Here is a 17,686-nt window from a genome sequence, read left to right as displayed (position 1 = left end):
CTGATGTCATTTTTTTATCTACCATACTGGCATTTGGTCACCCTTTCTTTACCACAGTCGGGAACGCCACCGTTTCTTTCAGCAGGCAATGTTCTTTGGGTAAAAGCGCTGTCTTTTATTAGACCGACTAAATACCCATTTCAAATGGCAAAAATCGATGTCTTTCATGTTTCAGGGGTGTTAATTGTAGATGGAATACTAAATATGAATACTTCATTGCAAATACCAAACCAAGTTACTCCTGTAGGTAGGACACCACCACTAACAACATTCAAGAACCAGGCATAGACCCCGAAATACCTGCTTCTAGTTCTGCTCTTTCATCCCTACTGCTTCCATCATGTTTGTGACTTTTCCCTTCATTTATTTTTCATTAACTACCTCTCTGAATGCTCCTCCTCTTGTTCCTCTGTACCTTCCACAGACACACCGTTACCTCCTCCTTCCTCCACCTCTGCTCCCAAGATTGATAAGTGCACCATGACACCTGCTTGGTCTGTACCTTACTCCCAGCAGAATGGAGACGCCTGTATCATCCGGAGCAGAGTGAACAACAACAAAGGCGCCGTGTACAAAAGTATCCTGCTAAGTGATGTGGAAGAGCTGTCTAGATTTATTACTGGATGCGTTTTCACTCTGGATGACAATTTCAATGTAAATTCTCCGCTACACCGATTCACACCAAGACAAAGCTTTTAAATATTAGAGGCCACATCATGCCCTTGATTCTTAGGAGAATCCCCCTCTTGATTACTTGGAGGAGTCAGCGCACCTCTACTCCCCTTTGGGATGGCATGGGTGCAGTTGGGGAAGAGTGACAATTAGAGATCCAGCGCTGACGTGTCCAGCTGTCTGAAGTCAGACAGCTGGACATGTCAAATGAAACAGAAGAAAGAACTGGGAGCATCACCCGTACACTGACTGGTGCCCAGAAACCCACAGGGACGACACAGGCCAGATCCACTCCCAGAAATCCATCCTGCTTGAAAACATCTACGAGCTCTGCACCAGGAATTTGTGATGACTTGTGTAAAGTCAGCATCACAGTATTAATTCTGGTGCAGCACAGTACAGCCTCCCTCTCCTCCAGGATTGGCTGAAAGCCATTTTTTGTCCTGATACGTCCAGTCCCCTAGTGAGTTATTACATCCTTGCCTTCAACAAATTCCTGGAGAAAACTGGTTTACTAGATGTTTGAAATGGGCACAGCTCCTTTCTTGCCCGTGCATGTAACCTGAGTCACAGGGCTATGTCACAACCCATTGTTCATATGCCTATAGTACAGCGGAGAATCCCATAGTTTGATACAGAGGGCACAGTCTGTCAATCATTTTGTAAGTAGGTCATGTAAGTAGGTCACGAGTGGAAAACTCCAGAGCCCAGTGACTATATATTAATGACCTAGAAAAAGTGCCCGCCAATCTTATGTAAATTCGTACCCCACTATTGGACTGTTCTAAATCATTCCTACCTGGCGGCCAGCTATTGGCTTGCTAGCCATAGAAGAAGTTGAAGCAGTTTCCGTCCAAGTTGGAGAAGTCCACACACACCTCGTGGAGAGCTCTGAGCACGCTGTGGAGCCTAGCAAACTCCGCATCTGTCTTAGAGAAGAACTTAGGGGCCTGATCAACCTTTAATCGCTCCCCGTCACCGACCGAGACCTAGACGTAAGCCGACAACTGCCGGCCCGACACATCTGCAGACCGACCAAACGAACTCTGTAATTTCTGCCCGCCCCAAGTTTTGTTTACAACTGTAATCGAAGCAAGCTTCTGACCTGCGCTGTACGAGCAGTGTAAGTAAACTATCTTTTTGCTTAACCAAAACGCGTCAGTACCTGATTGCACTCCAAGCGTCACAAGTCACCGACCCAAGGGGACCTAGCACACCCCCACCCCACGCAAGTACCCGCCCGCCGACTAGGGCTCCTAAGGCCCCGAACCCCGCGCCGCGGCTCTCAGAGGCGACATGGCGACGAGGATGGGATCCGGGGAAGACGCAAGGGAGTTGGAATTAGTTAAAAACTGCCCATGGCGCAGTGGGGAGCGCCTGACGTCCGATTCGGATGATCTATGGGCACGCATTGCCTACTGTCAGGCCGGGGGAACAGGAGCAAACGCAGTCACTGGTTATTTCTCTCTGAGGGGCGAAGCGGGAGAAGGAAAAGAGTGGAGCGCTAAGCTCGATGTAAGGGCCCTGGGCTGTGTTGTGGGCAGAACAGGGGTCGTGTATAGACCCTGGGACGAAGCGGGAATCCTGTCCCTACATCGGGTAAAAGCGGCGAGCGTAGCGGACCCGACCCCTGCCCAGGAGTTTGCCCGCTGCATCCGCCACGTAGGAGAGGGCGGGGAAGGAACACCTCCCGACAAGTTTAACTGCCCGACCATGGTACCCCAGTCACGCAGTCACGAACTGTTCACTCAGCTCCGTAAAAATTTAGAGACGGAGGGCCGCACCGCGACCAAATGGGCAGGCCCCAAATGGGACAAAGGAAAAATGATTAATGTTTTATTCCGCGCAGTTGTCAATGCAACGCGTGATACTGAAAATCTAAGCAGCCAGTTAATAACTGTAGGCAAGGCCGCAGCAGAAGCAGCAGCGGCGGAACCCCTTAAGCAGCCGCTAGAAAATGGCGCCGAGAAAAAAGTGAGTCGCCCGGAGGACCCGGAAAAGAAGGGCGGAGCTTTGAAAGAACAGGCGGGAATCCAGGCGACGGCCCCGCCCCCCGGGGAGGCGCCGTCCCCAACGGTTCCACCCCCTTTTTGTAACTGCAACCGAAACCAGCTTCCCTCCAGCGCCGCCCTAGAGCTGGGGAGGAGCGAGGCGGCTCCAGGGCCGGTAGCCCCGCCGGCAGAATCCACACCACCTCCTTATGAAAACGAAAGAAAGGGCAGTGAGTCATTAAATCCTATTTTGCCCACTCCGCCCCCGGAGCCTCCTCCGACACAGGCCCTTCCCATAAGCATAGTTAAGTATACGACTAATCCATAGGGCCAAATCCAAGCAACCACTACGCTTCGTACCCGCAATCGAGCTGAAATGCAAGAGCTATTTAAAGAATCAAAAATTAAACCTGGAGAGACTTTAGCTGTTTGGCTCGGTCGACTAGTGGTCGAATTTGGCTCGGAATTACTGGACCTAGAAGAGGCCTGCTTCCTCACCCGCCAAGCGGTGTGGAGTGGGGGACATGCTACTGATCTTGGATCAGTGCAAAGGAACACTGCTTGGAATATCCCACTGCCATCGCTTGTAGCAGGACAGATTGCACAAAAGTCCCATGTGTGGCATGATGGACGGCCAGAACCAACATCAGCCGAGCAGTTGCTATTGGCCATTATTGGAACGTCGTACTGCACTTGGCAACCCGGATGCCGACCACTGGGATTAACAGCGCAACAGGCCAACGGACCGTGGCCACACCGATACTTAACAAACCCCGGAACGGTCCCCACCACTCCGGAGGCCATGGAGGCCTGCGTAGAGGTTTACGGAGGGTCTCATGCTATTACCCTCTGCCTTCTCCTCACCCCACAGGTGGGCCAACAAGCCGGAAACATCCTAAGTCAACTCAGACATCTTCAGGCCCTAATGAAAACAGCCAGGTCTTCAAAGAGCGTGCATTGGGCCACAGAACCGGACCCAAATTCAGCGTGCCCTATTGAACGTCGCGATGGGCCGTTTCGACTGGAACCAAAGCCACCACTAGAGAGGACAGTGAGAGAAAAAGCTATGTTCTAGTTCCTGTTGAACGAGTCCGGCCTCACCAAACAGCAACTGCGCGCCCCAAGGGACGAAGGACAGAAGGCACTTGCCGAGAAATTGGGCTTTAAGTACAACGGAAAGCCAAAAAACGAGTAATGGCCGCCGGTCAAACCGGTGGCCACACTTCCAAGCCTGACCCCCTGGACTCACGTCCATACACCAGCCTCATTGTCTATAACCCCGCTAACCCCACAATGCAGCACAAGATTTCCTTCCTCCTTGACACAGGGGCACAAGTCAACGTTATAACCCCTATGACACCTCATGAAAAAACCTCAAAAACCATCATGGTGCAAGGACTGAACGCAACAGCAGCTACCGCAAAAGTCAAATTCTGGGTAGTCAGTCACAACAAGCCGCTTGAGACAGTCCTAGGGGGCATAAACATCCTAGGCATTCCCGGCATCAAGGCACTGCAGCTAAAAGAACAGATACTACAAGCCCTCCCACTCTCCGTTGCTGAGCCCAATCAACACCAACCTATGCTCTGCAATATATCGACATGGCGTTAGAAGCCAATCCTGACCAAGGATCCTTTGAAGGGGGCACTAGCTGAACTTCTGCAACGCCTTGAACAGCAAAAATGCATTCAACCGATAACAGCCAGCACTCGACTCTCACCGGGATGGGGAATCGCAAAGCCGGGAAAGCCTAACGAGGTCCGACTAGCGGTCGATTATCGCGAAGCTAATAGGCGATGCCAACCGCTCACGCAACCTAGTCCATCTACGCTGCCCCAATGCTTATATGAAATGGCGCAATTTCAAAAGGACATGTGGTTTGGGACAACTCTTGATCTCAAAGACATGTTCTTCTCCATTCCAATCAACGATGCCCAAGGGGTGTTGAACATGTGTGTCAATGGCACCATGTATAAGTGGACAGTCTGCCCGCAAGGGTACCGCAATGCGCCAGCGTTAGCCACAGGTGCCATGAATGACACGCTGAAGAAATTCCGCACCTCCTACATTCTATGGGCCTGCTCGGACAGACAGTTTTATACTAACCTCCCAGCTACCTTAACAAGTGTTCAATGATTTCTGAGTACGGTGTTGCTCTGCCCTCCCTTAAATATTGATACATCACACCCGAGTAGTCTGGCCGTACTCCATCGCTATAAGCTGTCATGACCCAAAGGTCTGATTTTTTGTGTGTGCTCCAAGATGAACATGAGCTGGCAGTGTGACGAAGCCATCAGAAAAGCTAACGGCACTTTATCATGCATCAGCAGATGCATGATGAACAGATCCAAGGAGGTGATAATCCCCTCTAACGGGCGCTGGTCAGACCGCAGTTGGAGTACTGTGTGCAGTTCTGGGCGCCGCACTTCAAGAGGGATGCGGATAACCTGGAGAGGGTCCAGAGAAGGAGGAGGGGTGGAGCCTCGTGGGACGGCATGGGAAGGTCCAGCCGGGAGCGGGGGGGAAAAAGACCCCCGAAGAGAAAGGAGCGCCGGCGGCGGAAGGGAGTCACTGGGAGGCCCCGGGGCAAGAGAAGGAGGCGGCAGGAGCGGCGGACCCTGAAGAGGAGGAAAATGGAGGCCAGGGGACAAAATGGAGGGTGAAGGTAACCCTCACCTTTGAGGGGTATGAGGGGAACAAGACTCTGAGGCGCGGAGACTTTATGGCTGAGGTCCTCTTTAAGACCCTCAAAGCGAATCCGAGGGACATGCACTGCGTGGTGGCCTTCGACAACAGGAAGGTCTGGAATGTGACTTTTGAGACTGAGAAATGTTACGCTGCCTCTTCGAAGGCGCATGAGGAGGCATTGGAACGAGGGGAGCTGGAGGGGTTGGTGTTCGATATGGGGCAGACGGCACGGGAGAGAGTGCTGTATATTGTTTTCAGACATGTTGCATAAGGACGACATGAGAAGATGGTTGGAGCAGAGGGTGGAGAAGGTGACGTTTGTGGAAAAAGAGTATGATCAGTGGGGGATTTGGACCGGGGCATGGAGGGCAAAGGTGGTGCTCCATGAGATGGTGAGGAGCCCGGGGGCGGTTAAGCACTTGGCTTCGGCGGTGCAAGTTGGGCCGCGTAGGGGATATGTGGTTTATCATGACCAGCCCAAGCTGTGTAATCGGTGCGGGCAAGAGGGGCACCTGGCGGCGTTCTGCCGGCTCACGGTGTGTTATCGATGCAGGGGGCTGGGGCACACAGCTCAATTGTGTAAGGAGAGCTTTGTATGTAAAGGTTGCGGGCAGGAGGGGCATATACAGCAGACGTGCCCCTCGTCTTACGCAAATAGAGTGCAGATGGCAGGGCGTCGTGAGGAGCGGGGTGGGGAGGAGAGAGAAATGGGGGAGGAGGAACAGCTGCGTGGGCCGGAGGAGGGAGGAGAGATGATTTTGGAGGAAACGCCAGTGGAGGAAAGACCTGGGGAGGAGGAGGGTAAAGAGGAGATAGAAGAGGCAGGTTTTGGGGGGTGGTGGGGGGGACGTGGTGGAGGTGTTCCGGGAGGTGATGGGGTCAGGGGTGGCGGGGAGGGGTTTGCGGTGGGGGTGGTGGTGTTACTGCACAAGAAGGGGGACAGGGACGTGTTGAAGAATTGGAGACCGATCACGTTATTGAACATAGACTATAATTTGTTTTCAAGGGGCTGGCGACGAGGATGGGGAAGGTGATGGGGGAGGTGGTGGGGGAAGACCAGACGTGTGCGGTGAAGGGTAGGAGGTTGGGGGATACGCAGTGGGTGTGGAGGGATATGCTGGAGTACGTGGGAGAGAGGGGGTGGAAGGTGGTGGTGGGCAGAGAGCCCTGTATAGAGGGGCGAGGAGCAGAATCTTGGTGAAGGGCTGTTTGGGAGAGGAATTCAGAGTGGAGAGAGGGGTGCGCCGGGGTGCCCCCTTTCTCCGGGGCTGTTTGTGTGCGGCACAGAGCCGTTGGCACGAAGGGTGAGGAGGGATGGGAGGGTGAGAGGAATGCCGGTGCTGGGGGGAGAAGATTTGACAGTTACATTATATATGGATGACGTGATGTTTATGGTGTGGGATGAGGGGTCTCTGAGGAGGGCGGTGGAGGGAATTAAGGAATATGGGGAGGCAGCGGGGCCACGGGTGAACGAGGGGAAAAGCAGTTTGTTGGCGGTGGGGGAGTGGACCAGACTGGAGGAGGTGGGGTGGCGGGTGGAGAAGGAGAGTTTGAAGGTGCTGGGAGCGTATATGGATGTGAGGGCGAAGGGGGAACGGGCGTGGGAGGAGGTTAGAGGGAGGGTGAGGAAAGTGGTAGGGATATGGGGAACGAGCAAGCTGTCGTTCAGGGGGAAGGTGGGGATTATGGAGCAGTTTTTGTTGCCGACAATTTTGTTTGCAGCAATGGTGTACCCGCCCACCTGGTTGCAGGAGAGGGGGGTGCAAAGGGAAATGTGTCTCTTTTTTTGGAGTGGGCAGACGGAGAGGGTGGCGAGGAAGGAGGTATATAAGGGGGAGGACTTGGGAGGCTGGGGCGTGCCGGAACTAGAGGCGTTTCTGTATGTGCACTTTTGGAAAGGGGTGGTGAGAGTTGGGGGCCTGGAGGGGAGGAAAGTGGGGGCAATGTGTAGATATTGGGCGGGAAGGTATTTGAGGAGGTTGGGGTTATAAGCGGGGAGGTGGACAGGGTTGTGGGCCGAGAGACCGGCCAAGTGGTATGCACAGGGGTGGGGCTTCTTGAGGGCAAAGGGGCTGGAGGGTCGGAGTAGGCAAATGGCAGGGTTCGGAGGACGGAACGTGGAGCAACACCCCCAGGTCTCAAGGACGCCCTGATCCACTGACGAGAACGTTCGAGGCACGGAGACCCCAGCTAGGGCGGAACGGCGACTGCGGATCCCGGAGGACCCTCCCAGGAGGGTGGACCAGGTCACCTGAGCCGGCGAAGAACCCCGACGCACCCCCCCCACGATGTCGGGACCCCAACAGGCGGCGGCGGACCCCCGACCATTGATTGGCCCCCGGAGGCAGAGAGACCCCAGCTGACTTCCTGCCCTTTGGGCGGGGGGCTGGACTCGATGAACTTCCGAGGTCCCTTCCAGCCCTAATGTCTATGAAATCTATGAAATCTATGAAAGCCCGGAACCCCGGCTGACGACAGCCGCCTCCCGGCGGAGGACCCCGGAGCCCGAGGACGCCCCCCGGATGACGACGGAGCACCCCGAGCAACAGCGGACCCCTCCGGACCCCCATGGCACCTCGGTGACAACAGCGGGCCCCGAACGGCGATGACCCCTGGACCCCAGCAGTCCTGAGGATGGCCCCCCCCAGGGTCTCCCCACGCTGGTGGAGGAGCCCCGAGCCCCCCCGACACTGGACCCCACCACGGACGACCCAGGGGAAGGAGCAGACGTGACGGCGCTCACGTTCCTCCCCTTCCCTCTTCCGGACAAGCTGTTCTGCCCGACCTGCCACCCGCCGAGACAGTACAGGTCGCACGGCGACATGAACAAGCACCTGCGGCGCTTCCACCAGCTGCACCTAGCTTTCTACTGCTCCCTCTGCGGCACCGAATATGAGGCCTTGAAGCTCCTCAAAAACCACCAGAAGGTATGCCAAGGCCACGGAGCCGAGAGGAGACCTGGCACGCTGGTGAGGTCCGTCGCCCCGGCCCGGCGCACCCAGGCCGTGGTGCGGAGACCCACTAGACCAGCCACCCCGCCGACAACCCCACCGGACCAGACCTCCAGGGACCGCCCGACGGAGAGACCTGCCCCGACGACGCCACCGTGCAGGCCTCCGCCCAGGGACCCCCGACCGGACACGACACCCCGGCCATGTCATTCGTGCCCACGTGGATGAAGAGCATGAGGCAATAGTCAGAGGGACGGACAAGCCTGGGGATCCTCTCCACAACGTCTTGGATGCGGGACCCAGGGAGACAGCAGACCTCTTGGGCTAACACAGGGGTGTCCAACCTTTTTGAATGTGGGGCCGGATCACGAACTTTTTATCACCCAGTGGGGCTGGCAAGCCATATTCAAAGACCACACAGAAAGTGGTATCACATCAGAAAGTGATGTCACGTGACCTTTGACACCAATGAAGTTGCAGGAAGTGACAATCAAATGGGTCTGGAAATGTGGTTTAAAATCCAAAATAAAAACAATATAAAAGCAAGAAAGAAATAATACCAAACACTTGACTAAAATAAACGCTTTCTCTTCTACTCACTTCTCAAAGAATGAAAGAGGCATAATGCAAGTCGACAGATCCAACGTGGAAAAGATATCAGCCAGTGGAAACTAATCAAAGCAACAAAATATGGGCATTTTTGAGAATAATCTTCAAAAAGATTTACTTTTCCTTAATTAATAACTTGTTAGCAACACATCTTTAACCAGTAGTAACAAGTTGAACGCCCAATCCCGCACAAAGAGAAACAGAAGAAAACACAATCCAAACACTGGACAGGATTTTTACAAAGTTTTTTACTTGCTCCAAACTGACATTGGAGCCCAGATCGTTCATGCTCTATTCTTGAACATATTCATAGATTCATAGATGTTAGGGTCGGAAGGGACCTCAATAGATCATCAAGTCCGACCCCCTGCATAAGCAGGAAAGAGTGCTGGGTCTAGATGACCCCAGCTAGAATTGTTCAGTCTTAAACAAGCATACAGCACAGCTATCCAGGGAGGTTCATAATTAGGGACATTCGGTTACAACAGGAACTATCCAGGCAAAAAAAGAGACAGGTGGCAATACAACTGTTGTCAAGTCTCAAGAAACCAAGCATGCTCCAACCCACACTGTAAGTGTACAGAAACAGTGTAAAAACAACGTGTACAAGTCTACTCTTATTAACTTTCTGAAAACTACAATGAACACTGATTTCTTTAGTGATACCTGGCATTGTTTTTGCTTGCACAAGTTATCAATATCTGCTGGCACACTTGATGTGGCGATGCGGAGTATTCCAGGTAAATGTCCGTCTGTCAAAAGTGATCTTGATTTTGCTTTTATGTTCTTCATTCTTGAGAAAAGCTGCTCACAGCAATACCTGCTGCCAAACAGCGCAATGAACCAAAATGCATGATTCAAGAGATTTGGGAAAGAGTGCCACATAACATAGTGACTAGAAAATGTCAGTAGGTCATGTTCTGCAAAAGCTCTCTTCAAGGCACCGTTATTTGGGATGTCAGTTAGTGCCATGTGGAACGTGTCGGGGCATCGGTGGCATCCGCTCCAAATGGATCTGCAAACAGCTTCAGCTCATCGCTGTGTTCCCTGAAATCCGCACATCTTTGTTTGAATTCATCCAGCAGACGGCCGACCAGTGCAGAATACGTGTCGCGGGTCACAGTCTCAGCACATCTTGTTAACAGTATTGTGAAATGGGTGACATTCTTCTTAGTCAACTGTTTCTGAAACAATTCCAGCTTACGAATGAAGGATTGGATGTGTTCATACAGTCTGTTGACAAATTGATCCTTCCCTCGTCATTTTAGATTCAAATCTGCAAGATACTTGGTGTGTCAACTAGGATGCCAAGTCATCCATCATCGTCCATGAAGCCAGCATCTTTTCCTTTGTCTGTCATGAAGGTTTTAATTTCGTCAAGCAGTGACGAGTATTTGGCTAGCGTGGCTAGCGTGGCTGCCCTGCTGAGCCAACGGACTTGGCAGAAGTAAATAACGTCATCATGGTCCGATCCTATCTCGCAAGAAATGCTTGGGATGTCTATGACTAAGCCCCTTTGACCTGATGGAACTGACTGTAGAAACCACCTTTTCCATCACGTCTCATCCCCAGGGCCTTTGCACACAGCTGTTCCTGGTGAAGGACGCAGGGATGTGTGATGACATCCTGAGGCACGGACTTGACCAGTAAACTGACAGATCCATCGTGCTTGCCTGTCATCGCAGGGGCGCCATCCGTTGTTAGACCACAGAGTTTGTCCTCTGGAAGACTGAACTCCAACAAGACACGTTTGACTTCATTGAAAATGTCCTGTCCTGCCGTTTTGCCTTTCATTGGACACAAGTCGAGCAGTTCCTCAACAACATGCAATGGTTTCGTCACTCCTCGTGCAAAGGTTGCCAGTTGAGCTGTATCACTCACCTCTGTGCTTTCGCCAACCCCCAAGCTGTAAAACTGACAGGCACCGAGTCTTTTCATCAGTGAATCTTCAATGTTTGATGCCAAGTCGTCTACTCTTCTAGCAACCGTCTGATGGGAAAGGCTGATATTCTCCACCATTGACTGTTTATCAGGGAATACCTCAGATGTGAATATGCCCAAGCAATCTTTCACAAATTCTCCATCAGACAGCGGTTTCCCTCTCTTAGCTATTGCCTCGGATATCAAGAAACGGATCTTGGTCTCTGCCTCAGACTTCTGCCTCGCAGCTCTGAAAAAAGACAGCTGCCCGTTCATGCTCTGTGTTAGAGAGTTCACCCGATCAAGTCTGATCTGACCCACCAGGCTGTCAAACATCTTTGCAGGTTTTGCAGAATAATGCTGCTTCACATACTCCTTGCAGACAGCTACTCTCTCTTGGCAAATCAGACACAGGATGTTCCCGTTTTGTTCAATAACAAAAAAATCAGTGGTCCAACTATCTTTGGAAACTTGACGTACAGCATCAATTTTTCGTTTCCTCTCACTCAACATTTTTTGAGCGTAGCATAGGCCCTGTAGCTAAGAGCCAACATTAATTTTAGTCATAGAAAAACTAGTTTGGCAGAGACAGGTGAAGTTAAAAACAACTCACCAGTTCAAGATCACCATTTGATTACTATATAATAATATTGTGGTATCAATATGGACCCTCACCCATCATGTATACTCATAATGTGGAAGGTACAGCCTGACATGTGCAGGTGCTGCCATCATATGCCAAGTGCAACCTCAAATGCCAACGGGGAGTCAGGGCAGGATTAGGACCTTTGTCTCCTGGTGCCAGTCCCAGTGTCTCTGTCTCATGGCTGGGGCAGCCCAGCCATTACTGGGTTTGGGTCCCATATGGGCAGCACTGTCAGCTAGCACCACAGCCAGCCAGTTGTTATAACCCAAGACAAACACCCCTTTACACCCTCTGTCCTGGGCCAGAGAGACCCTGCCTGTGCAGCCCTCCTGCAAGGTTCATGGGAGCTGCTGGTTTATTTCATAGAGTTTATTTCATAGACATTTGGGCTGGAAGGGACCCCGCAGGATCACTTAGTCCAGCCCCCCGCCCCAGGGGCAGGAAGTCAGCAGGGATCATAGGATCCCAGCAAGATAAACACCCAAATGTGTCTTGAAGGCGTTCAAAGTGGGTGCTTGAACCACCTCGGGCGGCAGTCTATTCCAAACCTTGGAGGCTCGGACAGTGAAGAAGTTCTTTCTTATGTCCAGCCTGAATCGGTCACAGATGTCCCCCCGGATCCTGATGAGCACCCCTGATAAATTTATAGGCGGCCACCAGATCACCCGAGCCTGTGCTTTTCCAGGCTGAAGTCCCATGGCTCTCAGCCTCTCATCACAAGGTCTGTTTTCCTGACCTCTGATCACATGCGTGGCTCTCCTCTGCACCCTCTCAAGCTTCTCCACATCCTTTTTGAACTGTGGCGCCCAAAACTGGATGCAGTACTCCAGCTGCGGCCTCACCAAGGCCAAGTACAAGGGAAGAATGACGTCCCGGGGTTTGCTGGAGAAGCATCTATGGATGCAGCACGCAGGAGACACCAGGACTCCTCGCCTGTCCCGAGTGAAGGACCTTGGGCCAGAGAAAATGGCTTGGTGAGCTGCATGGCGGCCCGCGGGCTGTACGTTGGACAAGCCTGGGCTAGAGGATCTTGCCTGGGAACAGTGACACCCCAGCTCTCGCTCTTTCTCCCTCTTTCTTTCTTTTTGTTTTTGTCTCTAGGCATAGCTTTCTGAACCAAAATTGTATTAGTTAAGCTTCAGCTAAGTTTCCCCAAATACTCAATTAAACCAGGGGAATATTGTAATTGTTTTTTGTTTTCCCTTGCTTGTCTCTTACTACTAGTACCATTATAAATTGGATATGCTTCACAATAAATAACTTTTATAGTCAAACTGGTGGTAACCAGGTGTATTTTTCCTTCTCTGCTTCCCTTCCCCATTTGCTCTGCAGCAACGCTTCTTTTACCTAAGCCAAAGATCCTTGTGAAGCCCAGAAATACTGTGGGGTCCGCTCCTCAAGAGGCTAGCACTACTAGGACAGTTAGGGCAAAAGATTGGGACGTGCTGAGTTTGAGACACATAAGGGGATCAGCTTGTATAGGCTGATTGGCCCACTTTGGCTCAGGCGTGCCCTAATGAACTGAAAGCTGGCCCGTGAGGGTGTCAGCCGGACACCCAGCCGGATTCAGAGGGATTCTGTTCACTGAGTGCTGGTGTCTGACTGCAGTGTAGTGTTACCTTAATGAACTGATTCCTGGCACATGAAGGTGTCAGCCTGTACATGCTGATCAACCTGGCCGGGTCAGGCGTGTCATGTTAGAGAGAAAGTGTGTGTGTGTGCATTTGACTGATTTAGTGGCTGGTGTGTGTGTGTGTGTGTGTGCACACGCACATCTGACTGATTTAGTGGCTGGAGGAACCCAGCCCCACTGAAACAGAGTCCTGCAAGATAGCTCCATCGGGGGTGAGCACTTGCAGAAGGGAGAGATACAGCTCCGTACAGAAACACAGGTAACACGAGCAGCACATTGATAGAATTGCAAAGACCCTAGAAATGTACCCCTAATAAATGAGCACACCCCAAAGTGACAGGCAAATCTGGTAACAGCTGGGATCATGGCTGGAAATCCATTTTGGGCCAGCCCACACCATCTGGGCCAGGCAAGACACTGGTCATCAATTCAGTCTGTAATCTCAGCCCAAATGCCAGGTCCTTAGTCAAGCATGTATACTTAGTACCATGGGAATCGGGAGCTGTTAGTTGGCAGCCTGGCAAGAAGAAACCACGCTCTGGTCCAGGCCAGACTGGTCAGTGGTGTCCGGGAGAGTCCCCTGGTGCCATAGAGGCATGGTGAGGGGTGGCCCAAGAAGGATTTCCATCTCTAATCCCAGCCCACAAGAAATTCCTTCTTTGAGCCTGTCTACTTGGTACAGTGGGGATGGGGGAACTGGCCCAAACAGTATTTGCAGCCATAACCCCAGTCCAAAACCAGGTCCTTATTCGGGTCCATGTACTTAGTACAGTGGGCATGGGGGGCTGGCAGTTGGCAGCTTGGCGCGCAAAAACTGCACTTTGGGCCAAGCAAGACTCTGGTTGGGGGGTGTGGGATAGTATCCAGTGCCAGAGGCATGGTGTGGGGTGGTCCAAAGAGGATTTCCTGTCGTCAACCCAGCCCCAAACCCAGTTCCTTATTCAAGCCCATATACTTAGGACAGTATTTGTGAGGGATGTCAGTTCATCGCCTGGCACAGCCAAACGATGTCTTCAGTCAAGCAAGAGGAAAAAGGGATGTAGTTCAGTGGTAGAGTGCTTGCTTTGCATGTATGAGGTCCTGGGTTCAATCCCCAGCATCTCTACTTTTCATAGGGCAGGGCCTACCAAGAGAGAGTAGATGGCCTGAACCTATTCAGCCTCCACAGGAGAAGGCTGAGAGGATATCTGATAGTGTTTTACAAACTCCCCAGGGGGGACCAGAGAGAACTGAGAGAAGCTCTGTTCCCCCCAAGCACCACCCAGGGTTACTAGGAATAACACCCTCAAATTAGAGAAAAGGTTCAGGCTGGACATCAAGAAACATTACTTTACACTTAGGACTGCCAGGCTCTGCAATGGGCTCCCAAGGGAGGTGGTGCTCTCCTACCTTGGGCGTCTTCAAGAGGAGGCTGGGCAGATATTTGGCTGGGGTGACATGATCCTGGCACCCATTCCTGCCTGAGGGAGGGAGTCGGACCTGATGAGCTGTTTAGGTCCCTTCCACCCCCAAATACTATGATACTATGACTCTGGTCAGAGATGACCAGGAGAGTCCCCTGGTGCAACAGGGACATGCTGTGAAGTGGCCCAAAACAGATTTCCAACCATAATCCCAGCCCAAGATCCACTTACTTACTCAAACCCACATATTTAGTACCGTGGCTGGGGGGAGCTGTCCGTTGGCATCCTGGCAGGGCCAAACCAGGGCAAGCTGTGGTCAGGGATGTCCAGGGGAGTCCACTGGTACCACAGAGTGACAGCGTGGGGTGGCCCAACAAGGATTTTCATCTCTGATCGCAGCCCAAATCCCAGTTCTTTATTCAGGTGCCTGAAGTTAGTGGCGTCTGGGCGGACGATCAGCTGGCAGCCTGGCACAGCCAAACTGTTTTCTGGGACGGGCAGGACTCTGCAGAGATAACCAGGAGAGTCCCATGTGCCACAGAGGCATGGCGTGGGCTGGCCCAAGAAGGATTTCCGAGCCCGAAATCCAGGTCCTTATTTGGGTCCATATACTCAGCACAGAAGCTGGCACGCTGTCGGTTCGCAGTCTATCACAGGCAAGCCGCGTTTTGGGTCGGGCAAGACGGGTGAGAGACGTCCAGCAGAGTCCCCGATGGCACACAGGTCTGTCATAGGGTGGCCCAAGAAGAATTTCTGGCTATAATCCCAGCCCAAAAACTAGTTCCTAACTCATGCCCATATATTAGTACAGGGGCTGGGGGTGTCAGCTGGCAGCCAGCACGGCCAAGCTGCACTTTGGGCCGGGCAACGCTGTGGTCAAGGTGCTTCGGGACAGTCCCCTGTGGCGCCAACAGGCAGTCTGGGGTGGCCCAAGAAGTATTTTGCCCCATAATCCCATCGTAATCTGACCTTTATTTAGGGCTCTGTCCTTGATGAAGAATATTATTTTGCATATTAATTAGCAAATATGCAATGAAATTCTCTCTATTTAAAAATGTGTAATTCATTAATAACAAGCTTTGATTGGGTCTAGATTTGCTTTGAAAAAGGAACTGGGAATAAGTAACCAACTTCATGCTGGTAGGCAGGATGGAGGAGCCGGGGCCCCGCAGGCAGCTTTGGGCTTCTCCCCAGCCCCCCAAAAATGCAGCCTGAGATTTATTTATTTTTAAAAGGATTTTTACCTCCCCAAAATCTCACCCCCAACACAACCAAGAAATGCACGGAGGGCGAATTGCAGCGGGTGACCCAGACTCAGAGTTAACTGAAGAAAAGGGGAGGGGAAAAGAAAAGAAGTTGTTCACCTCCATCGAGTGCAGCAGAAAACACACCGGCTTTCAAAAACAGGAATACTATATAGCCAGTCACAGGAATTACACTACTATATAAAGAATAATTATGATGTAGCAGTACCACAATAATAGCGATTAGCTGATGCCCAGCCCAGGATTTCTAGCGCCCACGCAACTGCTTTAGAAGCTGGATGTGCAGAGCGCGTTGTGAACACCCAATGGATTTTAAAAATAATTTCATTTATGTCATGTTAATAATTTTAAAAATCATCTTATTAACGTCATAATCATGCACCGCTAGAATGAGAAATAATTAGACTAGTAAGCAACATGAACGTTAATTAGCAATATGTAAATGCACGATAATTAGTGAATAGCCACGTGTAAAAGGTAACATTAAGCATCCAGGAGGCGCTGAGAAGGGGGTCCCTGGCTGTTCTGGGGCTGGGGTTGGGAGGAGGGATATATCCAACTCTCCCGCCTGAAGAATTTAACTCTCTCTCTGCCACAGCTCACCCGATAGCTGTGATGAAGCGTGTTGCAGATGAAGAAGGTACTACGCGTACCACTGTTACCTCTCGCACACGCACCCAACCAGAAATTCAGGAACTTTGCAGAGAATCTAAAATAAAACCAGAAGAAACTTTGGCCATGTGGTTGGGATGATTAATAGTGGAGTTTGGATCTGACACTTTAGACAGGGAAGAAGCAAGTGCCCTGACCTGACAAGCGGCGTGGAGCGGAGGGCGTGCTACTGATCTGAATGTGGTCACAGACAGTGCACACTGGCCCACCCCACTCCCGGCGCTTGTAGTGGGACAGGTAACCCACAAATTCCAGACCTGGCATGAGGGTCGCCTGCAGAAGGCCACTGCGGAGCAACTCCTCCTAGCCATAATCGGAGTATCATACCTTTCATGGAGCCCGAGAGCGAGTCCAATGGGGCTAACAGCAGCCCAACGCAAAGAAAGATGGGCTCATCGCCACCTGTCGGACCCCGGGGCAATCCCAACGCCCCTGGAAGCTATAGACACCTGTGTAGAGGTGTATGGAGGAGAAAATGCTGTTACGCTCCGACTCTTTTTAAACCCAATGGCGGGTCAGCCAGTGAGAAATCTCTTAGGCCATCTCCCACGACTGCAGGCGCTCATGAAACAAAGTGAAGAAACTTCTGATGATATAAGAGACCGATCTTCAGCGTACCCAGTTGAAACACCAACACCAAGACGTCAAGAGTTTACCCCCCAGCGAGAGCCATGGTGGTCACCTCCAAGAACCGTGAAGGAAAAAAATGTTCGGGTTTCTTCTTGCCCGTTCCGGACTTACAAAGTATCAGTTGCGCGTTTTGGGAAAAAGGACCCAACGTCGTCTAGCCGAAGCATTAGGATTCAAATTCGAGGACCCACCAAAAAAACGAATAATGGCTGTCGGCTCTGCCGGCGGCCTTCTCCAACTCAAACCTGACCCCACTGACCCTCGTCTTTATGCCGAACTTACTGTTTACAACCCTACTGATCCAGATGACCAACAACAAGTATTCTTCCTTCTCGATACTGGAGCTCATGTCAATGTGATTACCTCAACGATACCTCACCAGAAGACCACCAAAACGATCAAGGTACAAGGGCTTAACGCTATCGCCGTCACAACGAAGGTCAAATTTTTGGTCCAAGGCCACCGATACCCCCTAGGGGCTGTCCTAGGGGGCATCAACATTCTAGGAATCCCAGGGATAAAAGCACTTGACCTTAAAGAACAAGTGCTACAAGCCTTACCCATTATTATCCCAGAACAAGATTGGCATCGACCAACACTTCGTAA

The sequence above is a fragment of the Alligator mississippiensis genome, chromosome 1 (assembly GCF_030867095.1).
Source record: "Alligator mississippiensis isolate rAllMis1 chromosome 1, rAllMis1, whole genome shotgun sequence".
Taxonomy (NCBI): domain Eukaryota; kingdom Metazoa; phylum Chordata; order Crocodylia; family Alligatoridae; genus Alligator; species Alligator mississippiensis.
Note: the sequence above shows the minus strand (reverse complement) of the source record.